Raw genomic sequence first — 26,905 nt, 5'->3', positions numbered from 1 at the left:
CGATGACGTAATATTCCGTCCATGGTAATTAGGTCCATGGTCACATGGACGGAATATTACGTCAATTGTAGGTAAGGGGTTAAGTTAAAGGGGCCGAATAATATTGCACGTCCCACTTTTCAGTTTTTGAATTTCCACAAAAATTTAAAATAACCAATAAATTTCGTTCAACTTCACAACTGTGTCCCACTTGTTGTTGATTCTTCACCAAAATTTACATTTGGTACCTTTATGTTTGAAGCAGGATATGTGGGAAAAGGTTGAAAAGTTCCAGGGAGCCGAATACTTTCGAGTTTTAAAGGCCCCTTTATGTGCACCTATTTGTTTAAAATACCAACAAACCATCAATGGTTTGTGTAAAATCTTGTACCTGTTGGACTTAATTACTTATAGGTTAGGTACACATTAGCACTGTCTTTTTTTTTTTTTTTTCATTCATTCTCTTTATAAATAGTCTTCATTAAATTTTTTCTACTACTTTGCTACTACAGTGTCTGTAAGTCCTTTTTTTTTTTTTTCCAGCTGAGTAATCACTTTTGATTATGACAACTTTTTCTGCTACTACCCTCCCCCTTTATTCTCTCATTGATAGACTGGAGAATAGAGGGGGTTGTTGACAGATCTTCACAGTGTGGAGCGGTGTGAAAGCGTGTAAAGTCTCAGAGATGGAAGAGGCACACTGTAGAAAAGGAGGAAAGCACATGAAAGGAATTGTTGGATTGAAGTAGTGCTGATATATGACCTAATGAAGACTGCAGTTGTAATAAATTATAGTTCGTTGTTTTATCTTGTACTTGGTGGCCTGTGTACAGTCTGGACAATAATTGGAATAGTCATATAATGCTAATTATAATTACATGTCCCTGTGTATTGTTTGGTTTCTCAAGAAGCATCCAATTATGATTTCTTAATTTGCTTTACTTATTCCTAGTTCACGAAATACATGTTTCTTTTATTTTGTTTTTTTTTTCTACTCTTTTTTTTTTCCAGCATTATTGATTTATTCTTTTTAAGTGAGTAATATAATCGCATAAAACAACCAGTGTGTGGATGCCTAATTAGATAGTTTGAAAAAAAGACACACAGATCCATCAAGTCCAACCTTTCTCCTCCAGTTATACATTTTCTATCGCTAGATTACGTATAACCCACAATGCCACTTGTTGTGAGAAAAGTATCCAGCCCTTTTTTAAATGCTGTTATAGCATTTGCTATTACTACTTCTTGCAGCCAGGTGTTCCCCAGTCTAACTGTAAAGAACCCTTTCCTATTTGGCAGCCAAAATCACTTTTCCTATACAAGTAAAGGATGTCTCCTGGTACTTTGTAAGGTCTTTTGTAGGAATAAATCATGTGCCAGACTCTTGTATTAACCACAAGTATTTATACATATAAATGTGCACCTCTGAGATGTCTATTGTCTAAGCTGTAGTGTCACCTATTGGAAGTAGCTACCCTAAAAGTCCATATTGAGCCTTGCCATATAACTTTGGATAAAAGCCAAACCAGGATATCAATTTGCAGGCATGTTTTTTGGGGTGTTGTCTTTCCTCCTTGCAAAGTATGAGATCTAATTTGGCTGTATGAGAGGCATCCGACTGGGATCTAAGAGGTAGCCTGCTCTCCTTGTGGAGAGTGACATGCTCGTGTATGGAGACTTATAGGCCAAGTCCTATGGCAAGGCTTATTAAAGGGTCGATAGTGACTTTTAGCATTGCTACTCTCAATAGGTGGCATTAGAGTTCAAGTCTTCTTGAGACAATTTGCGTATTTAATTTCACATAGGAGCATTGCATGGCTTATAAATCTTACACTGGCATGTCACTCTCCACAAGGAGAAATGTTACCCTTTAGGGTGGTTTCACATTAGCGTTTCAGGCCGCTGCGTCGTCCTGCGCACGGCTGCCGCTAAGCCCCGCCCCTGCCTCCGCCGGTAGCTCCGCCTACGGGCGCATGAAGCGGCATGCGTCCTGTGTCCCCTATCTTTAGCACCGGGGACGCAGGCCGTGTGCAGGTATGCGTTTGGCGGCTCATGCGTCCTTTTGACGGTGTTCCAAGCGCACCAAATTGTAACAGGTTGCGTTTGGTGCTGGTTGGCGCACCCATCTAAAGGACGCATGCACCGCCAAACACATACCTGCGCACGGCCTGCGTCCCCATTGCGAAAGATAGGGGATACAGGACGCATGCAGCGTCATGCGCCCGTAGGCGGAGCTACCGGCGGAGGCGCAGCAGGGAGCGAGGCTTAGCGGCGGCCGTGCGCAAGACGACGCTGCGACCTGAAACGCTGATGTGAAACCACCCTTAGACCACAGAGTAAAGTGCAGTAACACAGCATCTAGTTATTCCTACTCCTATGTAATGTATTCTAAGCATCTCTCTAAATATAATGCTAATAATCTAGGAACATTAATAATTTAATAGTAAGCTACAATAAAGGGAACAATGCCCCCAAACATTAACCTGAATATAGGGTTAATCCTGCAGTTTAATAGCACTACAAAGCTGTCTGGCTATCTCACTGAAAGTGCAGCTACTGGAAAATGAACTTTATTTCTACCAGGAGCTGCTGGCTTTCTGTCATACGCGATGTGCCCAGAGTGGTGACAGTCACTGCGCACAAAGCTGCTAGCATGCCCAGTGCTTTGATTGACAGCTCGCTATACCCAGATGTGCTGCAGAGTGAGCTGTCAATCAACATTTTTTCACCCACAAAACCATGCGAAACGAAGTAACTAGAGAGGCTCTGGTGCACCATGATTTTTTTTTTTTTTTTTGACCCAAGTACTTAGGGGGGGGCAGTATATCCATCGCCTCTGTCTGTGCAAATAAAAGAAAAAGTGGTTTGACAAATATTTCCCACCCAAATAATGTGGATTATTTTTACCTATGACCCATCAATTCTAAACAGTGATAGTTTTACTAAGAATCATGTTCTCCTTTTACACTTGCCATTTTTTATCACTAGGAGCCATACAGGTTGTAATAGAGATATGTGATTGGCCTAAAGAGTATAAAGGAGCATTTGCATGATTATCACGAAGAAGAGCTCCTATGAATGCATTCTAAACAACAACAAAAAAGCTGCTTGTTAGTAGGGTGAAATGATCTTTTTGTTTACTCAAAAGATCCTCATTCGCAGCGGCGCATCGTCCTTTGTAAACAGGACCTGCACAGCCGACAACGATGTATTTCTCATCATTCAGTGTGCGGCTGTCCTGGGCAGACAGGCTTTTAAATGACCACCGATCAGTGGTTTTAACCTTCAGAAAATGTGAACGCACCCTTGTGCAATTTTTAGCAACAAAACAAATGCCAGATTAAATTAACTACATATATTTTATATTTTTCCTGGTCTCAGAAGAATCCTTTCTGCTATAAGAGGGGCTGCTGATAAGTCTTTGGCTTTACCCAGAAAGAAACGAGATAGGAAGATGAAACTTTACATTTATTCCACATACTCTTCGCTGATGTAAACACACTTCTTACATCGGTATTCCAAGTTCTGTAAGCCTTGCAAAAAGAAGGATTTTGGTTGTGCCTTTAACCAGGCATCTGTAACAGCCATGGCACCAGAAATGGTTTGAAATTTGGTACCCTTGAGGTGTTTCTTCTGGTTTTGGAACAGATGATAGTCGGATGGAGCGAGATTTGGTGAATAAGGTGGGTGGTCAACCAGCTGGAAGCCCAGCTCCGCCAGATTTGCCTTGGTTGCTTGTGCAGTGTAAGTGGAGGCGTCTTGCAGGAACAAGATTCCCTTGGACAGCTTGCCTTAGCTTTTGGCGCCTTCAGAGCTGCCTTCAATTGGTCCAAAAGTTAAATGTAATACCTTGCATTGATTGTGGAACCCTTTTGAAGGTAGTCCACTAGCATCACGCCCCCCTTATCCAAGAACACAGACGCCGTCACCTTTGTGGCTGAGTTTTGCACCGTGAACTTCTTTGGACAAGGAGAACCACTGTGCCTCCACTCTTTTGATTGCTCCTTGGTTTCAGAGTCATACAAATAAATCAACGGCTCATCCATAGTGACCAGTCAATCCAGGAAGTTCTTATCAGTCTGGAAATGCTGGCAAATGGATCGGGAAGTTTTCACTCACATGCTTTCCTAATTAGTCGTCAAACATTTGGGAACCCACTTTGCAGATACTGTAGTTTCTTCATGTCCAAATGTTCATGAATAATTACACAAACACGTTCACGGGAAATCCCTGTGATGTCTGCCATGGCTTTAGCTGAAATTCACTGATTCTCCAGTATGAGGTTGTGCACAGCATCAATGATCTCCGGAACAACAACCACTCTCGGTCGTCCAGGACGTTCCTCATCGTTGGTGCTGAAGTGGCCCGTTTTAAATTTGGCAACCCAGTTCTTAACTGTAGAATATGAAGGGCATTGATCCCCCAATGTCTGTGACATGTCATCATAAATATCCTTTGCGGACTTTCCTTGCAGAAACAAGAATTTTATCACTCCTCTGGTCTCATTTGCTGTGAATATCGCATTAGACACCACCATTTTGTTTTCCCGCGTGCGTAGAACACTGTTGCCATAAGCTAAAATCACAAAATTTTGAAAACATTTTAGACACATAAGGCTTTCATGTGATGTAAGATTCATTACTGTAGAAACAAAAAAAAAAAAAAGGTCACAAAGCCAAAGACTAATCAGCAGCCCCTATTTAGGCCAATCACATATCTCCATTACAACGTGTATGGCTCCTAGAGATAAAAATGGCCAGTGTAAAAGAAGAACATGATTCTTTAGTAAAACTATCACTGATTAGAATTGATGGGTCATGGATAAAAATGATCCACATTATTTGGGTGGTAAATATTTGTCAGACCACTTTTTCTTTTATATGCACAGAGAGGGGAGATGGATATACTGCCCCCCTTTAAGTACTCGCAGCTGAAAACAAATCACACTGCACCTGAGCCACCCCAGCCGTAAAGGGAATCTGTCACCTCATTTTTCCGATATGAGATGCGACCACCGCCATCGGGCTTATCTACAGCATTCTGTAATGCTGTAGATAAGCCCCCGATGTAACCTGAAAGAGAAGAAAAACGAGTTAGATTATACTCACCCAGGGGCGGTCCTGGTCCGGTCCGATGGGTGTGACGATCCGGTCCGGCGCCTTCCATCTTCTAGCGATGACGTCCTCACTTCTGTGACGGCTCCGGCGCAGGCGTACTATATCTGCCCTGTTGAGGGAAGAGCAGAGTACTGTAGTGCGCAGGCGCCGGGAAAGGTCAGAGAGCTCCGACGCCTGCGCACTGCAGTACTTTACTCTGCCCTCAACAGGACAGATAAAGTACGCCTGCGCAGGAGCCGCAACAGAAGTAAGGAGGAGGATGTCATCGCATGAAGATGGGAGGCGCCGGACCGGATCGTGACACCCATCAGACCGGACCCCCGGGTGAGTATAATCTAACTCGTTTTTCTTATCTTTCAGGTTACATCGGGGGCTTATCTACAGCATTCTGTAATGCTGTAGATAAACCCCTGATGGCGGTGGCCACACCTCATAGGGCAAAAATGAGGTGACAGATTCCTTTTAACTGCTCTATGTAGTTACTTCATTTTGCAGGGAAACGACTGTTTTACCTGAAAAGCAGTAAGGACGGTCATAAAGGCCGCAGGGTTTTGTGAGTGATGAAAAATGTTGATTGACATCTATTATATTACACTGTGCACACCATGTGTTACAGAAGCAGAATAGGTTAATGACTATTAATACTATATAAAATGTGTGTTAATCGAGAGCAAAGGAGGTGTTTTTTTATTTTATGCTGCTCTATTGAAATATCGTACAAGAATGTTCGCATTCACAAACATTTTGAGTATGACTAGCTTCCAACCTAAATCATAGAATCATAGAATCGTAGAGTTGGAAGGGACCTCCTGGGCCATCTGGTCCAACCCCCTGCTCAAAGCAGGATTCGCTAAATCATCCCAATCAGATATCTGTCCAGCCTCTGTTTGAAGACTTCCATTGAAGGAGAACTCACCACTTCTCGTGGCAGCCTGTTCCACTCATTGATCACTCTAACTGTCAAAAAGTTTTTTCTAATATCTAATCTGTGTCTCCTCCCATTCAGTTTCATCCCATTGCTTCTAGTCTTTCCTTGTGCAAATGAGAATAAAGTTGATCCTTCTACAATGTGACAGCCCTTTAGATATTTGTAGACAGCTATTAAGTCTCCTCTCAGTCTTCTCTTTTGCAAACTAAACATTCCCAAATCCTGCAACCTTTCCTCATAAGACAGGGTTTGCAGACCGGTCACCATTCTGGTCGCTCTTTTCTGAACTTGCTCCAGTTTGTTGATGTCTTTTTTAAAATGTGGTGCCCAAAACTGGACACAATATTCCAGATGAGGTCTGACCAAAGAGGAGTAGAGGGAAATAATGACTTCACGTGATCTAGACTGTATGCTTCTGTTAATACATCCTAGAATTGCATTTGCCTTTTTTGCTGCTGCATCACACTGTTGACTCATATTCAGTCTGTGATCTATTAGTATACCCAAGTCTTTTTCACATGTGCTGTCACTTAGCCCTATTCCTCCCATTCTATATATGCTTTTTCCATTTTTATTGCCCAGATGTAGTACTTTGCATTTCTCCCTGTTAAAAACCATTCTGTTAGTTGCTGCCCACTTCTCCAGTTTATTTAAATCTTTTTGAATCCTCTCTCTCTCTTCTCTAGTATTAGCTATCCCTCCTACCTTTGTGTCATCAGCAAATTTAATCAGTTTACCCTCAATTCCTTCATCTAAATCGTTGATAAAGATGTTGAACAATACAGGGCCCAGGACAGAGCCCTGTGGTACCCCACTTGAGACATTCTTCCAACTGGATGTGCAGCCATTTACGACCACTCTTTGGGTCCGATCACTAAGCCAGTTATGAATCCACCTAACAGTTGCCTTGTCCATTCCATACTTAATCATTTTTTCAATAAGGATTGTATGAGAGACTTTGTCAAATGCTTTGCTGAAGTCAAGATATACTATATCTACAGCATTTCCTTGATCCAACCAATCAGTGATACCGTCATAGAAGGAAATTAAGTTAGTCTGACATGACTTATTAGTTACAAACCCATGCTGACTCTGTTTAATCACTTCATTCTTATCCAGGTATTGACATACATGTTGTTTAATAATTTGTTCAAAGATCTTTCCTGGTATAGAAGTCAGACTCACCGGCCTATAGTTACCTGGGTCCACCTTCTTCCCCTTTTTGAAGATAGGAACAACATTTGCTCTTCTCCAGTCTTCTGGCACTTCTCCTGTTCTCCAAGAATTTTCAAAGATTATAGAGAGGGGTTCAAAAATTTCTTCTGCTATCTCCTTCAGTACTCTGGGGTGTAATTCATCTGGACCTGGAGACTTGAATTCATTTAGGCTAGCTAAGTGTTTCCTCACTATCTTTCTGTTTATAGATATCCTGGATTCTTCTATTCCCTTAATAGGACAGTGAATAACAGTTGATGTTACATTTCCTTTCTGAGAGAAAACAGATGCAAAATAGGAATTTAAAAGTTCAGCCTTCTCAACATCCTGTCTTACCATTTCATCATTTTCATCCTGTAAAAATCCTATAGCATCTTTGACTTTTCTTTTACTTTTGACATATCCCCAAAATCCTTTATTATTGCTTTTGACATCTCTTGCAAGCCTCAATTCATTTTCAGCTTTAGATAATCTGATTTGTGCCCTGCAGGTTCTGCAGACAGCATTATATTCTTCTTTAGATATGCCTCCCTCTTTCCATTTTATAAACATTTTTTTCTTCCTTTTTAGCATGTGCTTAAGTTCTGTGTTCATCCATCCTGGTTTCCTTAACTGCTTCCTATTCTTCCCTCTTTTCGGAATTGTTAACAACTGTGCTTTGAGAATTTCATTTTTCAAGATTTCCCATCCTTCCTGGACATTTTTGTCTTTAAGGATATCCAGCCATTGGATCCCTCCAATTCTCTTTCTGAATCCCTTAAAATCTGCCTTTCTGAAATCTAACCTTGACGTCTGAGTCTTCACAGGTCTTCCGCCTCTAGTTATCCAAAATTCTAAAATAGCACCTCCTAGGGTCCCAGCCACTTTTACCTCCTCAACCATTTCCTCCCTGTTTATAAGGATTAGATCCAAGGTAGCAGTTCCCCTTGTTTTCTCCCTTACCTTTTGGAAGATAAAGTTGTCAGCAAGAGAGGATAAGAATTTCCTTGACCTGTTAGTTTTGCCTGAGAGAGATTCCCAACAAATGTCTGGATAGTTGAAATCTCCCATGACAACTATGTCATATTTTTTGGAGAACTTGGCCATTTGATGCATAAAGAGTTCATCCATAGCTTCAGCTTGCACAGGCGGCCTGTAGTAAATGCCTACAATGGTGTCCTTTCCATTGTTCTGTCCTTGTATTCTTACCCAAACAGTTTCCACAGAACTCCCAGTCTCTGAAGCTTCAATCTCTGTGCAGATATACGCGTTTCTAACATACAATGCGACACCCCCTCCTCGTTTATCAAGTCTGTTTCTTGCAAATAAGTTGTATCCTTCTAGTCTTGTATTCCAATCATGTGTATTGTCCCACCAAGTTTCAGTGATTCCAATGACATCATATTTCTTTTCCTGTGTTAGTAGTTCCAATTCTCCTTGTTTGTTGCCCATGCTTTGTGCTTTAGTAAAGAAACATTTTAGTTTGTGATTGGTTTCTCTTTCTCCAATATTTTTATTAATTAGATTCTTTCGTCTTTGTTCTTCCTTTCCACTTCTAATAGCAGAGTTCTCAATAGCATTTGTCAGGTGTATGGCTTTTTCTGGTCTTTTGCTTCCCTTCCCATGTTGTTCTAGTTTAAAGCTCTCCTTACAAGTGTAGCAAGGCGACTTCCAAATACATGCTTTCCAGTCTTCGTAAGGTGCACCCCATCTCTAGCAAGTAGTCCATCGTATAAGTAGTTCACTCCGTGATCCAGAAATCCAAATCGTTGCTGACGGCACCATCGACGTAGCCAGTTGTTCACCTGCAGAATCTTATTCCACCTCCTTGTTCCATGGCCATCCACTGGGAGGATGGAAGAGAAGACCACCTGCGCTCCCAGTTCTTTCACTTTCTTGCCTAAGTCTTCAAAGTCTCTGCAGATGGTTTCCAGGTCGTTTCTTGCAGTGTCATTTGTCCCCACATGTAGTAGCAGGAATGGGTAGTCATCTGTAGGTCTGAAGAGTCCTGATATCCTGTCAGACACATCTTTAATTTTTGCACCTGGAAGACAGCACATTTCTCTTGTAGTTATATCCGGTCTGCAGATAGCGGCCTCTGTTCCTCTCAACAGGGAATCCCCCATGACCACCACTCTCCGTTTCTTCTTCACAACATTTTTCTTTCTCCATCCAGGAGGACTCTGAAGGCGTACAAGGTTGCTGCTTGTTGGCAAAGTCTTATCCTGATGTATTTCTTCATTGTTTTCCTGCGTGAGAGCCTGGTACTGGTTTCTGAGCAGTATAGGTGCTGACTGCCTCCTGATCCTCCTGCTTCTCTGGGTCACATGTCTCCATTCCTCTGTTTCTTCAGGTGCACTTCGAATTTCTTCTCTTTCTGTAACATGAAGAGATAATTCTGCTCTGTCCAAGAACTCTTCACCTTCCTTAATGATCTTCAACGTAGCTAACCTCTCTTCGAGATTTTGCAACTTTTCCTCCAACAGGGACACAAGCTTGCATTTGTGGCATGTGAAGTTTGGCTTTTCCACTGGTAAGTCTGTGAACATGTAGCAAGAAATGCAGCTCACCAAATGGCTCCTGGCCTCTTCCATCTTGAGATTTCTTAAAAACGATGAAAGATGAGCCCAAATTCGCGCGCCTATCGGCGCGCGGTTTTTCCGATTTCCTCTTTTCAGCTGCAACGGCCAAAACCCAGTGATCGTTGAGCTCGCGGAGACTCTTCACTTATCCCAGAAGGCACTGGGAATATGCAAATGATCTCCTCAAGACTCTTCAGCGCAAGTATGTTCTTTAAAAGTTCATGCATTGCCATTGACTGTATGTTGGTCACCATGTACAGTGGACTTCACTCAAATGAAACATCATACCTCTAAAAGTAATGTCCAATTTCTCCAAGGATCCTTATTTCTCAGGTGTTTAATCTATGATATGTCTTTAAAGAAATCTGTCTTTTCAAAGCAGTTAATGGGACTCTGACTACAATTTTTTTTACATATGGAAGTAGTTGTATGGCTTCGTAGGTGCTTGTCCCCCAATAAAAAATCTACACAATTTTTTTTAGAGATCCGATGTACCAGTCATAGGAAATCTAGACTAGAAACCATATTCAAATCAGGCTGTAAGTGCACTGGGGCGGGTCCAAACCCTTGGACCACTCCTTCTACTTGACGCACCCCCAGTGAGTGTCACATCTACCTCTGGCTCCTACATTAGATTTCTCATCAATGGGATATCTGACGCCTACAATAAAGGTATAATTATAATTGGTGGACAAACTCTTCCACAGCAGATATCGCTCCTTGCATATGTAATAAAAACCTATTAACAGGAACCCTTTCCTACAATTAGTGCAATAATATTTAAAGGGGTTGTGCCACTAACAAAATTATATTTTATTCAACAGATCTTGGAATAATAAGTTTCACAATTGGATGTTTAATAAAAAATGTTCCTGTGCTCAGATAATCTTATGAGATTATTTCAGCACAGGAACATTTTATTTAAACACCCAATTGTTGAGTTTCTTTTTATTCCAAGATTTGTTGATTAATATATACTTTTGTTCATCGCGCTTCCACCCGTGGCTGTTAGGGGCACAAGTCAGCTGATTTCATCAGCTGACATGTGCCAGGAAACATTTGAGTTCAGATGGAGTGCAAGAACACGACCTTTGACATTTATACACGTCAAAGGTCGCTAAGGAGTTAAATGGAACCTGTCACATTTAAAATGCAGTCCAATCCAGGACATTATATGGCAGGAGCAGTTGCGTAGATTGATGTATATTGTTGTAGGGGAAAAAAACAGTATAACTTGTGTTCATTAAAACCTCATTGTTGGCTTTTTGGTCAAGAGGGTGGTCCTAATCAGTAAATGACTGCATGCCCTGCATAAATGTGCATACAGACAGAGCTGTCAGTAATTGATTAGGACCACCCACTTGACTGACAAGCCCTGAAAGAATAGAAGTTTAAATGAATGAACCACCAGTTACACTGACTGAATTATATTTTAGAGATAATTGAATTGCAGATCCCAGGTCCAGAAGTCTCATCACTGTTCTGTGGCCACTGAATGGGAGTCGTACAAAGCACCGGCACAATGTCATGTCACAAAGATGATATTGTGCCAGGTCTACAAATCAGAAAAGGTGCAGGGGATTCTGGCCTGTAGGCGGTTTGCATGGCTCCCATCCACTAGCTATACAACACTGGACTAGGACAGCACCACCAGAGAGAAGGGATCTGTCCATCAAGGGTAAGAAACCTACTGAATACAAGGGCTCTTCCGCATCACTTTTGGTTTCCTGTTCTTTAGGGAACCAGGAGTGAACGACGGTACTGAAGAAAGAACTCGCCCAGGTCCGGCTGGTGTCTGTCGGAGGACTTTTTTGGTGGCACTGGTGAGTCTGGAAGTGCCACTGCCGGTCAAGAGATTTGATGGTTTGCAGGGAGAGACCTCACTCTCAAATGTCTTCGACCGGCACGTTGTCCCGGGCAGATGCATGAGGCATGCTGAATTGGCGTGCCACAGTGTTGAGTGCACCAGAGACCCTGCCATCTGGGTCTGCACAGGGTGCACTAGTGATAAGTTCACCAGAAAGTAAATTCGGCTGTAAAAATGCCCAGCATGCGCAGGGCACACCTGATGGCTCCTTGCGTCAAACGTGTCAAAAAGTCTAACCCAGAAGTACATGGTGACTACTTCCAAAAGGGGTCCAGAGGAAATATTGACGCTGTGGCTGTTCCCTCATATAAAGGGAGGTTTGCCCGCCAGAGAGCAGATTTGCTCCGGCTTTGCTTCCCATGCTGAAGATTGATTTGTAACAGCAGCAGCGTCATTGTCATGGAGGAAGCCGTACGAGTGACAGTAAGACCAGCCAGAAAAACAGGGCAAGTTGTGAGTCCCCCACCCCCAGGGGAGAAATATTATGCAAGCTGATCCAGCCTCCAATTATGGTACCTTAGACTGAACGCCAGATATTAGAGATGGGCAAACCCAAACAGTAAAGTTTGGTGTTCTTACCAAACACCTACTGTTCAAGCACAGACACTGAACATGGACTTCACCAGGAAGTCTTTGTTACTGCTCAGGTTCGGCCCTCCGAACACTGGGTGTGCATAACAGCGTGGCAAACACTGCTTCTGATCAGCGGTAAAACCATTACTGCCGGCCAGACATCCGAGGTTCCCACGCTGTCAAGTAACAGTGAGCCGGCAGCTATGATCGGACTGGTGTTGGCTGATGGGACTTATACTCCCATCAGCCGGCGCCTGCTGCTGCTAAAAACAGCGAGAGACATGACAGCAAGTTTTCCTTGCCTCCATTGTCTTCACAGTCCCCAGACCTTAATCATGTAGAGCATCTCTGGGGCACAGTAGAACGAGCTGTTTAGAGCATGTCAGTACCTCCATCTAATTTGTCAATTGCAATAAACTATCCAGTCTACATGGTTTCACTGGTATACAGTGATTACGGTGCCAACAATGTCTGAACAGTTTCATATTAAAGAGAACCTGTCACCATTTTTTTACAATATAACCTACAGCCACCACATTTCAGCCCCATGTGACAGCTGTCACGGTCACGTGTGTCTGGACGCAGCGTGTACCGCAAGGCGAACCCATAAGACACCCGTGACCCTGGATACAGCGCCTCCAGTGGGGCGAATTTAAATAATAAAACGTGCAGCTGGATACACCGCCTCCAATTGGCGAATTTAGGTATTACACGTTATACATACAGTAGTCTGGAAACCCCGCCTCCAGTAAGGCAAATTTAAATAATAAAGGGGAACCTGGGCAACATTAACAATGGTGGGCCCTGCAATAGGGAATAGGGAAGTGGAGACCTCCTGTACTCCCCTGAGCCAGTGTCCCTGCACTCCTAAAGTTCCCTATGCCGGTTCCGCACCGGGCGACGCACAGGAACCTAAAAACCCTAGCTCGTCCTGACCTAAACCCTCACTAGGGAATTGGTCGGTGCTGAAACTAATCCCACCACTGCTCTAAACACACATGAGGGAAAATGACAATACAGGGGAAACACCACTTAGCTTTGCTCTGTTGCGTACGCTCCTAGCAACAGAGCCCACCACCTGTGTGCATCTTCTCCTCCACCCGGATCCATCACCATAACTGGATCCTTCACCATAGTGCAGCCTTGGAGCAGAGTCCACCACCAATTGCAGAAGTCCAGTAACAGAGTCCCAAAGATGAGTTCAGCTCCTGCCCAAAAAGTCAAGCATGCTTGAGTCCAGCTCTCAGCAACCAAGTCCCGCATGCTGAGTGCAACTCTCTCCATAGTCGTCACTCCACCAAGCCATGCAAGCACTTCCTGCCGACACCATAAACTGTGACTCCACCACGCCATGCCAAACCTTCTTGCAGACCACCTAGCTGCCACTTGTCCCCTCTGGCTGGGCTGCGCAGGACTCATGTTCAGCACCTTCATCACCCAGCCTTGCTTCCCAAATGACGAACACAATATCACCAACAGTCATCAAACCCACCTGAACTCTTTTAAAGAGCCTTACCCCTGATTTATAATTACGTGCACTAAACCAAAGAAACTAAAGTGCACTACCACTCACCACCACCGGGGCAACTTAGAGTGAACGACACCACGTGTAATAATTCTAATGGCCACCGGGGGCAATCACATCACTTTGGCAGCTAGCCAAGGGAAAAAAAGTTCACTTATCCATTTAAACTGTAAGATCCACCTTGGATCATGACAACAGCATTCAGTAATGCTGTACATATGACACCAATTGGTACTGCTAGGCAAAAAATACAATTTTAAAATACTCACCTACAGGGTGATCTGGTCTGATGGGTGTCGCTGGTCTGGGTCCGGTGCCTCTTCTTTTCTTACAACACCATCTTCCTTCTGTGTTTTGGGTGGATGACGCGTCCTACGTCATCCACACAATGTCCCCCTTTGCGCTTCTGTACAGGCGTACTTCTCTCTGCCCTGCCAAGGGCAGAGGAAAGTACTGTAATGTGCATGCGCCAATGCTCTTTTGACCTTTACCGGCACATGCGCAGAACATATAGCCAACATATTTTGCAGCACTTTACTTTTTGGAGGAGACTTACACAGAAAATAAAAGACATTATAGAATAACAATAATCACCTAAATCAACAGATAAGAGGAATGAGGGCCCTGCTCGCAAGCTTACAATCTATGAGGAAATAGGGGAGACACAAAAGGTGGATGGTAACAATTGCTTGTATCGTATGGTCCAGCCATCAATATAATAAATCGGGTGTTCACATAATGCAACATGAATCGGTCACCAACCAGTATGTGTACAGACACAGAGGGCTATTAAGGGCATGTAGGGTGTGTGAACATATGATCCTGGTTTTGAAGAAAATTTTGTATGGGCAAAATAGGGATAGTTAGATAAGTATGTTGTCTGAACAAATGCGTTTTAGGGAACGCTTAAAGCAGTAGCGGGTATTGGGGATTGATCGAAGTGTCCTGGGTAATGCATTCCAAAGAATTGGCGCAGCACGTGAGAAATCTTGGAGACAGGAGTGGGAGGTTCAGATTATTGAGGATGTTAATCTTAGGTCATTAGCAGATGACTAAAATGTCGGTTACTCTTTATAGGCTTTTTGCAACAGATCATTTCTGAGGAAAGAGAGAAGTGCTGTCTGTCGCTATTCATCAAGTTCTGACATCAGAATTTCATCTTTCTATACAGATTTTATTTACTAGCTAGACAGTGTAAAATTGCCGATGAAGTGCATTGTAATGTTAATAATATCACGCTTCATTACTGCTTCAAGCTAAGACAACATTCTTCTCCTCGACTGCACAGACCATAAGATTTTAATTTTGTGTACAGGCTTGGAAACTGCAGCGCACAATGTAATTCTTCCTGTTTTTATTATTTGGAGATAAGATGGTTAATAACATCAATGCCACAGGGAATATAAATGGTACGGTAGTTTAAACTCAACATTTGGAGTGGATTACAGCAAACGACAGATTAAAAGCAAATGTATAAACTACTGATGATAGAAATTGTTTTTACAAGTAACTACTGAAATCATACTGCTCTTATTATTGCTGCTGAAGGCATGACTTACTGGCAATAGTGATGAGCGAATGTGCACGGATAAGGTGTTATCTGAACATGCTCGGGTGCTATCCGAGTGACTTTGGCGTGCTCGAAAAATATGTCCGATTCCCCCGGCTGCATGTCTCACAGATGTCCGACAGCCGCAACACACGCCGGGAGTTCTTGTCTCTTGGGCAATCCTTGCATGTGTTGCCGCTGTCGGGCAGCCACGGCTTCTGAAGATACTCTGAGAATGTTAGGGTATCCGAACCCGTTCACTCATCATTAATTGGCAGCCTACAATGTAATCTGAAATAGGAATTAAAAACGGGGTTGACTCTACACATTTAGTAGCGGAGTCTAGATAAATTATATGATGGTAATGTAGTCAAAAGAAGCAGAATAACCGCTACTTAGGGCTCGTGCATTTTCTCTGAAAAGTCCTATCTGTAGGTTTCATGGATAGCAGCCGTACCTATGATATTCTATGGAGTTGTGCACACTTTCGATTTTCTTCCTCAGACCAAGTATTCTGCAGAAAAAATCAGAGACATGACCGATTTTGACGTGAGAGTCAGATCAAAACCATCAATGTAAGTCTATGGATCCGTGAAAAAAAAAAAATCAGACCACGCTCTGATGACATCCAAAAACTCCACAGAATGGAGAAGGTGGGGAAACTATGTTTTCTCTCCTTGTCTGAGAAAAACCGATGCCACTCTGATCAAAGTCATCGGAGCATTTGGGTCGACCTCACACCCAGGGCTGTGGGGTACTCGGTACCGGGCCTGATGAGCTTCAATGGGAGATGTCACGGCAGCTGGGACCCGGCCCGTGGCCCTGGGCGCCCATTGTAAAATGGAGAATGTTCAGTGTGCTTATGGTAGTGAAAGTTTATAAGTGATTCATGACGCCACCTGTGGTATTCGGCAATAGAGATGTAAGCTGACGCTGCAGACAGATCCTCTGGGACAGATGGTGTGGTGCAGCAGTGATGTTATAGCCCTCCACAGGCAGGGCTGTAGTCCCAGGGCAGTGTAGGTGAAGTGACACTTAGATGATGTAGTGTCAGGCGCGAGGGATGTAACAGTGCTGGGCAGGTTGGCGCAGGAATAAGTGGAGGACACCAGGGCATGCAGTTCCAAAGCTTTACTCACAGTCTGTTGTACAAACATGTGCCCGCTTCCGTGCCGTGTCCTCCGGGTTAGGGACTCAGTCAACCTCCAGGCCAGATGGAATACTCCTTTCCAACACTCCGCCAACATATGTGCCTTTTCTGAACGTCTCCTCTTATAGCGCCTTTGAGTGAAGTACTCCTAGTACTGAGTTACACTGGAGTTCCTCCTGTCAGATGTTCCTATGAACTCTACTTGTACGGCAGACAGCTGTAGCCTGCTTCGGGGACTCCTTGCTATTAAGTCCCGGCTCACTAATATGTTGCTGTTGTGCCCCCAAGTCTTGTGTGGGAATAAAGTGGTCACTACTTCTATTCCTCCGGTGTCTGCTGCCGGACCATTAGTATCCGTACAACCTCGGGGACCGGACCCCGGCCTTGCGCTTAGAACTTGAAAAGGGTTCTCTTCTAACCCACGTCCTTGTTCTCTTATTCTCCTCACGTTCCGTGCTAATCCTTCTTCCCAATGGAGAATCAAGCTTCCTTTCTCTATCTCTTTCCTGTGCCAGCAGACCCAGATCACTGTGGCCTGCTGCAGCACTTCCTTCTTCCATCCCTCTCCCGGGGATCTTCTGTCTCACATTCTGTCCTTCTACATCCTCACTCACTGACTGAGTGTAAGACTCATTGACTGACTCAACTCTTCCCGTTCTTTTGGTGTGAAATAAACTCCACCCACCTCCCAGCACGTTTCGTGTTACAAGCAGGGAGCCACCAAGGGGTGCTTTGCTATACTCCAAGCAGGGAGCCGCCGAAGGTGCTTTGCTACACTACTTTGTGGTGTGGGGTGCAGGTGTTGGAGTGTGGTCAGGTGTCTCCGTCTTACCTGGATGGTGGGGCACCACACCTCAGGAGGAGGTGCAGTACCTCTGTGGCGATTGAGCCTCAGGGGCGCCACACGTTTGTCTCAGATGTGGAGAAAACGGTCGAGTGAACCTGCCCATAGAGTGCGTCAGAGTAGGGTACGTCAGTGATTACTGCAGGTATAAGGTAATGCCAAAAACGATGCGTGCCTAAGGCTAGGTTTACATTTGCGTATGGAGGATGTGCGGCCGTCTGCGGACTTCCTCCGAGAAGCTTCGCCCACGGCCGCACCTCCTCCGGTCATCTCCGCCCACGGCCGCATACTTCTGCATGTGGCCTGCATACCCTATTTTTAACATTGGGTACTCAGGTTGTGCGGATGTATGCGGATGCCTACGCATGCATCGTTTTGACGATGCGGTGCCCGCATAAAATTCCAACATGATGCGTTTGACATGGGTCGCCGCATCGTATCGCAGAGATAAACTGGAGAACGGAACATAGCTGGAGACCGGACCAGTCCAACTCATGCACATAGGAAGAGACCTATGTGGGGCAGGCTGGGCGGGAGGGGGGGTCAGAGACGCACCATGTCAGCGCCGACTCCCCCCGCCACTGCATTGAACTATACTGGCGTCTATGACGTCGGTACAGTTCAAAGCAATGATGGAGAAGGGAGCGTCAGCTAACGCTCCCTCTCCAATCATTCCCCGCTCTGCCTCTGACACAGCAGGTGCGCGATGACGTCATCACATTCTCTCACTGTGTACCAGACAGAGCAGGAGACAGGAGTCGGGAGCAGCGCAGGCACAAGGAGAAGGTGATGAGTGTTTTTTTATGCAACATTGAGTACAGCCAGGACTGTGGGGCCATTCTTGGGGGGGCTGTATACCATGGTGCTGTATACCATGGGAGGTTGCTGTGCTGTATACCATGGGGAGTGTATACCATGGGGGGGTGCTGTGCTGTATGCCATGGGGGGGGTGTTGTGCTGTATGCCATGGGGGTTGCTGTGCTGTATACCATGGTGCTGTATGCCATGGTGGGGTGCTGTATACCATGGGTGGTGCTGTGCTGTATACCATGGGGGGGTACACCATGGGGGGTGATGTGCTGTATACCATGGGGGGTGCATACCATGGGGGGGTGCTGTGCTGTATACCATGGGGGGCTGTATATCATGCAGAGCTGTGCTGTATACCATGTGGTGCTGTGCTCTATACTATGCGGCTGTGTTATATACCATGGGGGGTACATTATATTCTATGGAGGAGGCTGTGTTATATAATATGGGGAGCGACATTATATTCTATGGTGTAGCAAGTCAGACACCTGCCCTCTGCGCCTTTCATTCTCTATGTGGGGGTGGAGTTATGGGAACAGTGGGGCTGTGGACAGTTCGAGGGATGGAGCCTGGGCTGGTCTCAAGGGGGCCCCAAAAATTTTGCCAGTATGGGGCCCCGAAATTCCTATTGGCAGCCCAGGGTGGGGGGGCCCCATTGGAAAGTTTGCATCGGGGCCCATAACTTTGTAGTTACGCCACTGGTACCAGCCACTGGTACCAGCCAATGGCTGATCTCCATTAGAGGCCGTGACTTTTACTACAGGGTGGGCCATTTATAAAGTTGCAATCCAAAATGGCCACCCATCTTGAAAAGTTCCCCCCTCCCATATACTAATGTGCCACAAATAGGAAGTTGATATCACCAACCATTCCCATTTTATATAAGTTTATCCATATAAATGGCCCAGTACTGGGGTACTGCAGAATATAGCATAGGTGATCAAACAATCGCATGATCCAATTCTGTAAAGGAACTAAAAAAAAAAAAAAAAAAAAAAATTTTTAACAATATGAAAAAGAGTTTTGGATCATCCCATTTTTAACCCCCATGAAATATATAAAGAAATAATGCAAAATAAACATATGCGCTATCGTCAATCCCTAAATCTGATCAAAATATAAAAACACACTTGGTAAGCGCTGTAAAGCAGAAAAAAACCCGAAATGCCACAATTGCGGTTTTTCACTTCACTTTTGACAACAAAATGCAATAAAAAGCTAAAATAAAAATTATATCCACCCCAAAAAGGTGCCAATAAAAATGTCAGCTCGCCACGCACGAAAAAAAGCTCTTACACGGCCCCATCGACGTATAAAAGGAAAACAGTACAGGTCTCGAAAACGGAATTTCCAATTTTTTATTTTATCACTGTATTTGCACCTGACGTGACCGCGTCATTGTTGTCAGTGGCATAAAGACAAAATCCAGAAAACTATTTGCAAAATTGGGGGGGGGGTGTTTTTTTTTTGCACTTTCAATGCACTAGTATTTCTTTTTGCTCTTTTTTTCCAGTGCGCTGAATGCTAAAATGAATGGCGTCGGTCAAAACTACAACTCGGACGGCCCTAAAAGCCCCCCATAGAAAAAGCCCGAAAATGTCTGCATTAACAGAAAAATAAAACCGCTCTGACTCCTGGGACAAAAGTAGGAAAAACAAAAGTGCAAAACGGGATATCTGCCATGTCGGAAAGGATTTAATGGACACTTAGAAATGGAGCCGTCCTTGGAAGGCACGCTCACTCGCTGCGATCATGCTGCGGTTTTTTTTCCCTCCACTTTTTCAAAATTGTTTTTGCTGCAATTTTCAAAAACCCAGGCGAAATACTGCAGCGTGATCGCCTCATGTGAACGGGCTCTTACAGTTTCCGACAAGGTCGCGCATACAGGCGCCATTTTCTGCGGTAACGCTGAATCCATCTGTCGCTGCCGCGCTTCTTCCGGACACCATATCCCAACTTTGGCTGAAGTCAGAACTTTGCGCCTTTTTTTTACTTTTTACAAGTTTGGGGAGTACAGGAAAAAGGTGGACTTGTTGTCCTTAGCTACCAGATAGCAGCTACATGTGAGGGGTTTCCAGGACCCCTGTGGTTGCTATGGGTAACCCCTATGCAGTACAGCTCCCCACGTTGCCAAGGCTGTACAGTGCTAGGAGGGAGCCATGTGTAACAGGAGCCGGCTGCGAAGCCTTGTGTGAGACCGGGACAACCATTCTCTACCGCTGCCTCTTGATCTCTGGCTCAGCGTCTACCGTGCCGCGCTCCGGTTACCCAGGGATATTTGTTTTTCGTCCCGCTCCTGCACACGTCGCCTCCTTGCAGCGGGTAGGCGGGGCCTGGAGGAGGCGGAGCTTCCTGCGCATGGCAAGCGGTGATTCCAGGGTAAGGAGACAAGAGGAGGAAGAAAAGGAAGGCGCAGAGCCGGAGTGCTGACCCTCAGGTAAAGACATACATGCGGCGGCAGTGTCCGGACCACCGGCTCCCCGGCCTGAGACCTGCCAGTCACCGCACGTAATAGTATAGTGCTGTTCACTCTGGACGCTACAAGTAAAGTTATTTAAAAAAAAAAAAGAAAACCAACCACAACACATTCCCAGCAGTGATCCCTGCTGCGCCGGTGTGAGCACACTGCCTATACCTGACTATGGACTACAACTCCCAGCATGCCTCAGGGCTCCCACATACATGTCCCCTGTGTGTCCTGGTGACAGAGCAGTGTGGCCCAGGCCTGTCTGTATGACTCTTAATTTGGAGCTGCAGCCATGTTTACCCCTTACTGAGATTTTGCCTCCTGACCACCCCACTACACCGATATCACATATATGGTCGCCCTGCGGGATATATTTGGTCGGTGCTGACCTTGAAACGCGTCGTCTTCAGCAATGCCTGACGCTGTGATTAGCAGGCGGGCAACGCTTACCGTCGTCTGCGGCTCAGGCTGTATTCACATCTGGCAGTCTGTAAACCGTTAGCGATCACTGATCGATGGTCGATCGTTCATGGGGCACGCAAAGCTGGGGATGGACTAGTCGCTCATACCATCGTTCTGTCCCTGCAAAGCATCGTGTTGTCGGCAGCACATGGCATAATTACACGGAGTGATGTGCTGCCGAGAATGAGGATTATTATTTGCCTGCGTAAACCATCCTCTCACCCGACGAGCAGGTGATTACACAGGACAATAGTCCAGGAAAGCTCATTCCCCAATCATCTGCCAGTGTGAATGCACCGTTAGGCCGTGTTCACACGTTGCAGATTCCACCGTACTTCATTACAAAGCACTAAGTGGGGTGAAATCTGAAATGAGAATCCACACAAAATTGTGCGCGCTGTGGATTTACCTTAATTTTTTTAGGTTTTTTTTTTGTTTTTCCCTGCAACGTGCAGTTGGGATTTTGAAGATCTCATTTGTTTGTGTTTCATCGTTTTCAAAATGTCACTCACATTCTGCAGGAACAAAAAAAAGCAATGAAAATGGAAAAAGCAAAATCTGTGGCGAATCCAAAGCGTTTCCACATCTCTATCGGAGCGGATCAGTTCCGTGTAAACCTACCCAGAGGTGTGCGCTGACATCCGGGGTCCTCTGCTGTGCTCCGATCAGTCCCGTAAACCTACCCAGAGGTGTGCGCTGACATCCGGGGTCCTCCGCTGTGCTCCGATCAGTCCCGTGTAAACCTACCCAGAGGTGTGCGCTGACATCCGGGGTCCTCCACTGTGCTCCGATCAGTCCCGTGTAAACCTACCCAGAGGTGTGCGCTGACATCCGGGGTCCTCCGCTGTGCTTCGATCAGTCCCGTGTAAACCTACCCAGAGGTGTGCGCTGACATCCGGGGTCCTCTGCTGTGCTCCGATCAGTCCCGTGTAAACCTACCCAGAGGTGTGCGCTGACATCCGGGGTCCTCCGCTGTGCTCCGATCAGTCCCGTGTAAACCTACCCAGAGGTGTGCGCTGACATCCGGGGTCCTCCGCTGTGCTCCGATCAGTCCGGTGGAAACCTACCCAGAGGTGTGCGCTGACATCCGGGGTCCTCCGCTGTGCTCCGATCAGTCCGGTGGAAACCTACCCAGAGGTGTGCGCTGACATCCGGGGTCCTCCGCTGTGCTCCGATCAGTCCCGTGGAAACCTACCCAGAGGTGTGCGCTGACATCCGGGGTCCTCCGCTGTGCTCCGATCAGTCCCGTGGAAACCTACCCAGAGGTGTGCGCTGACATCCGGGGTCCTCCGCTGTGCTCCGATCAGTCCCGTGGAAACCTACCCAGAGGTGTGCGCTGACATCCGGGGTCCTCCGCTGTGCTCCGATCAGTCCCGTGGAAACCTACCCAGAGGTGTGCGCTGACATCCGGGGTCCTCCGCTGTGCCGCTCTGCTCTGGAGCTCACTTCGGAGCAGAACAAAAAGTCGATGAAACTGAAAATGGCGCTGATCTCCCCTGTATGACATTCTTCCTTCATACACATGGCAGAGCCACCCTGTGCCGTCATATAGTGCACAGGCGCAGTGCTGGGGAGGTGTCTGGTTTAGGATCAATCGCTCCAGAGGAGAATTGACCCGATGGAGCATCGCACCGTTTAATTTTGGTCTTATTCCATTAGGCTATGTTCACACTCTGCTCTCGGTGGTCCTGAGTTTTTGCCACGTATTTATTGCTGCGTTTTTTTTTTTTTCTCTCTTGTGCATGTTGATAAAGTTTAGTGACACCCCCCCCCCCCCAAAAAAAAAAGTCTTTTGCACTTACCTATTGTTTCCTATGGGTTGAAAGACGTGACATGCTGCAGCTTTCAAAAACGCGGCAGTTTACCGAACCAATGTGTGTGTGCGTGACATTTCTGTAATCTCATAGACTTTGCTGGAGCTGTAAAACGCAGGTTAAAATTAACATAAAAAAAACGCAAAGTGTGAACAAAGCCTTAGAGCGCCTCTTTATGATATCACAGAGTGTGGCCCCAGAAACCTTAGATAAGTGTTGTATGGCTTCCAAGTACTTCTAAGGTCGGTTTCACATTTGCGCTTGATGGCGCTGCGACGGCCTGCGCACAGCCGCCGCTAAGCCCCGCCCCCTGCCGGCTCCCTGCCCGCCCCATCCGGTCATTGCTGCCTACTAGCGCACATGGACGATTGCGATCTGCGCACCCTATCTTCAGCATAGGGTGCGCAGATCGTGCGCTGGCCGTGCGCTAGCAGGATTTTGCTGTGCGCTGCGCACTTTTGAAGGTGCGCCGAATGCAGCATGTTGCATTTCGGCGCGCACGGCAAAATCCTACTAGTGCACGGCCAGCGTACGATCTGCACACCCTATGCTAAAGATAGGGTGCGCTAGTAAGCGGCGATGACCGGATGGGGCGGGCAGGGGGCGGGGCTTAGCGGCGGCCGTGTGCAGGCCGTCGCAGCACCATAAAGCGCAAATGTGAAACCAGCCTAAGGGGATGTGCACACGTTGCAGATTGTTGTGCGGAATCTGCATCTCTTGGCAAAATCCGTGCGGATTTCGCCTGCCAATAATGGAATGGGTGTAAAAATGCTGCGGAATCCGCACAAAGAATTGACATGCTGCGGAAAATAAACCTCTGCGTTTCCGCAGCACGTGCACAGCAATTTTATATCCCATTGAATAACATTGTACTGTAAATCACTTGTGGATCCGCAGTGAATCCGCAACGAATCCGCAACGTGTGCACAGACCCTTATCGTGTGCGCACATGGCATCTTACCGATTCCCGACATCCACATAGTTTTTGACGCAAAAGATGTGGCTTCTTTTTTTTTTTTCGGAAGCGTCTTCTCTGCCATCCTTGTAGTTGTTTTTGTGGTGGACTTGACTCCGACATATTCTTTGTATATTGCGGATTATGTGTGGTGTGTGTGTGTGTGTGTATATATATATATCTATATATATATATATATATCTATCTTTGTTCTGTTTAGAAATATATTGTAAACTTTTCGAGTGGTGAAATTTTTTTTGTTTGCAAATTCAAAAACCTATTCAAAGACGTGAGGAATTTCGGCTGTGTGATCTTGGTGTCATGTTAGGTCACGAAGACTGGCAGATGTGATAATGGGATATGGATTAAGGCGAGAGCCTCGGAGTAAAGTGCTCTGAAACATATCACTCAGGTGACACGTACAATCCCCAGTGTGGGAGGAAACATACGAGTGTGTATTCTGTCCTATCGGAGGCATGAGAATACAGAATAGAGACATTTCCAGCACAGATTAGGAAACGTAGCTGACAAGTGGGGTTCTCTCAGCTCCGATAACTGGACCCAGGCGTGGGGAACCTTATTCTGCCAAGGGCCATTTGGATATTTATAACATAATTTTGTACTGCACACAATTGATCAACTTGAAAAATAGCCTGGAATGTTTCTTTTTGGTGAGGCTGTGATGTTAGGTGGTATTGATGATATACCGTAGCTGCTTTTCCGGGTTGGCATCAGTCTGGAGCGGCGTAGACTCTTTGCGATAAGTTTTGAAAAGAACTTGCAGCAGTAAGTCGTTTCAAACACAGATGTATATTTCAATGTTTGTCTCCCCAAAGTGGGAAATTCATCGCTGCTCACAAAATGTTTATAAAATTCAAGCAATGGAAGGTCTACTGTATAGAATAGATACATCACATAGGACACCCTGAGACTGCTGTATATGCATCACGTAGGACACACCGAGACTGCACTATATATATTGTGTAGGACACACCGAGACTGCTGTATATACATTGCGTAGGACACACCGAGACTGCTGTATATACATTGCGTAGGACACACCGAGACTGCTGTATATACATTGCGTAGGACACACCAAGACTGCTGTATATATGTCGCGTAGGACGCACCGAGACTGCTGTATAAACGTCGCATAGGACACACCTAGGCTGCTGTATAAACGTCGCATAGGACACACCGAGGCTGCTGTATAAACGTCGCGTAGGACACACCGAGACTGCTGTATAAACGTCGCGTAGGACACACCGAGACTGCTGTATAAACGTTGCGTAGGACACACCGAGACTGCTGTATATACATTGCGTAGGACACACCGAGACTGCTGTATATACGTCGCATAGGACGCACCGAGACTGCTGTATATACGTCGCGTAGGACGCACCGAGACTGCTGTATAAACGTCGTGTAGGACGCACCGAGACTGCTGTATAAACGTCGAATAGGACGCACCGTGGCTGCTGTGTATATGTCGCGTAGGACACACCGAGACTGCTGTATATGTCGCGTAGGACACACCGAGACGGCTGTATATGTCGCGTAGGACACACCGAGACTGCTGTATATGTCGCGTAGGACATACCGAGACTGCTGTATATGTCGCGTAGGACACACCGAGACTGCTGTATATGTCGCGTAGGACGCACCGAGACTGCTGTATAAACGTCGCGTAGGACGCACCGAGACTGCTGTATAAACGTCGCGTAGGACGCACCGAGACTGCTGTATGAACGTCGAATAGGACACACTGAGACTGCACTATATACATCGCGTAGAACACATGGAGACTGCTGTATGTACGTCACATAGGAGATACCTCGACTGCTGCATACATCCCAGGAAGGAGCAGGATAATAGCACTCTAATTCCACTTACAAAGAATGGCTTGATGCTGTCATCAGTTTGTAACCCAGCATTGCATGCATTACAGTGTTCAATAGTGAGCGCTCCATTCCCGCGATGTATCACTTACTGGGCTGCTTGTTGCAGTTTTGATAAAATCACTGTTTTGTCTGCTGAATATCTACCAGTTCTGAGAATGCTGAGCCCTTTATAGCCTCGCCCATATCATTGATTTGCAGCTTTCTGTGTATGCTGTGCATAGGCATAAAGCTGACAGTCAGTGGTGGGGGCATGTGTGGACTACATGCCTGCAAGTGTTCTAGTCCTTTAGTGATACAATCCCTGTTTTATCAGGAGGAGATTATCATTAAAGGACTAGAGCACTTGCTGCCATCCATGCCTGACTGGAGTAAGACTTCTGGCGTGGCTCACGAAAGCGAATGTTGTATGTCAGACACTCTAGGTTCTTGAAAAGGTGTGCCCCTGCAATCCAGTCGTTACCTTAATTGATGCCAAAGAATTGACATGATACCTTTTTTTTTTACTCTCTTAAAAATGTGTGGAAAAGAAACGTTGTACACTACAGGGACATTTTCTCACTCAAGTGAATAGGAAGCTTGTTGCAAGCATTTAATATGTAGATTTTGACACAAAAAAACACATAGTAATCTCAGGGTGACCACTGACAGGGCCCAAAAAAGAAATAATGTGAAACAATTTTGACCAGCCATTAAATAAACTTTCGCATGCAGTATAGAAGTAATTAATGTCAAATCATACACTCAGATCGGGAGTGTACATCGTAATTAGCAGAAATCACATAAGACTGTAATCGTGCTCTGTTAATCATTATGGTATGGCACCAGCTTCGGACTGGAACACCTTGGGCCCACCAGAGAAAATCATTCTTGAGGCCCACTATGTAGCTACAAATACATAAAGACAAGACAAGCAATTCTGTGGTAAAACACGCTAATATCAGGGTATAAGGTAGTACACGTCTTAATTATGTAGCAGGGGTTGGGGTAGAATAACATAATCATAGAAGGTTAGCCCCCTCATAGAATATAATGCAGCACCCCACAAAATATAATGCAACCCCCTCATAAGGTATAACTCAGTCCCCACCATAGAATATAATGTAGCACCCTCATAGGGTATAATGCAGCCCCACCACAGGCATAATGCTGCCCCCATCATATAGTATGATGTAGCCCCCCCAGAATATA

The 26,905-nt window shown here is 45.5% G+C and overlaps 1 protein-coding gene across 2 annotated transcripts in view; it reads left to right on the top strand.

Annotated features, from left to right (window-relative positions):
• The first annotated feature begins 20,399 nt into the window (after positions 1-20,399).
• Positions 20,400-26,905, top strand: part of MRTFB (myocardin related transcription factor B) — a 334,459-nt gene continuing 327,953 nt past the window's right edge. For both annotated transcript variants that reach the window (XM_073542887.1, XM_073542884.1), the window contains exon 1: positions 20,400-20,555. The gene's annotated coding sequence lies outside the window, so the exon portion shown is untranslated. The remainder of the gene's footprint in view (positions 20,556-26,905) is intronic.

This window comes from Dendrobates tinctorius, unplaced genomic scaffold (assembly GCF_039654945.1).
Source record: "Dendrobates tinctorius isolate UK_male_01 unplaced genomic scaffold, ASM3965494v1 ptg000129l, whole genome shotgun sequence".
Taxonomy (NCBI): domain Eukaryota; kingdom Metazoa; phylum Chordata; class Amphibia; order Anura; family Dendrobatidae; genus Dendrobates; species Dendrobates tinctorius.
The sequence above is the reverse complement of the archived record's forward strand: the minus strand, read 5'-3'. Positions and strand labels throughout refer to the sequence as shown.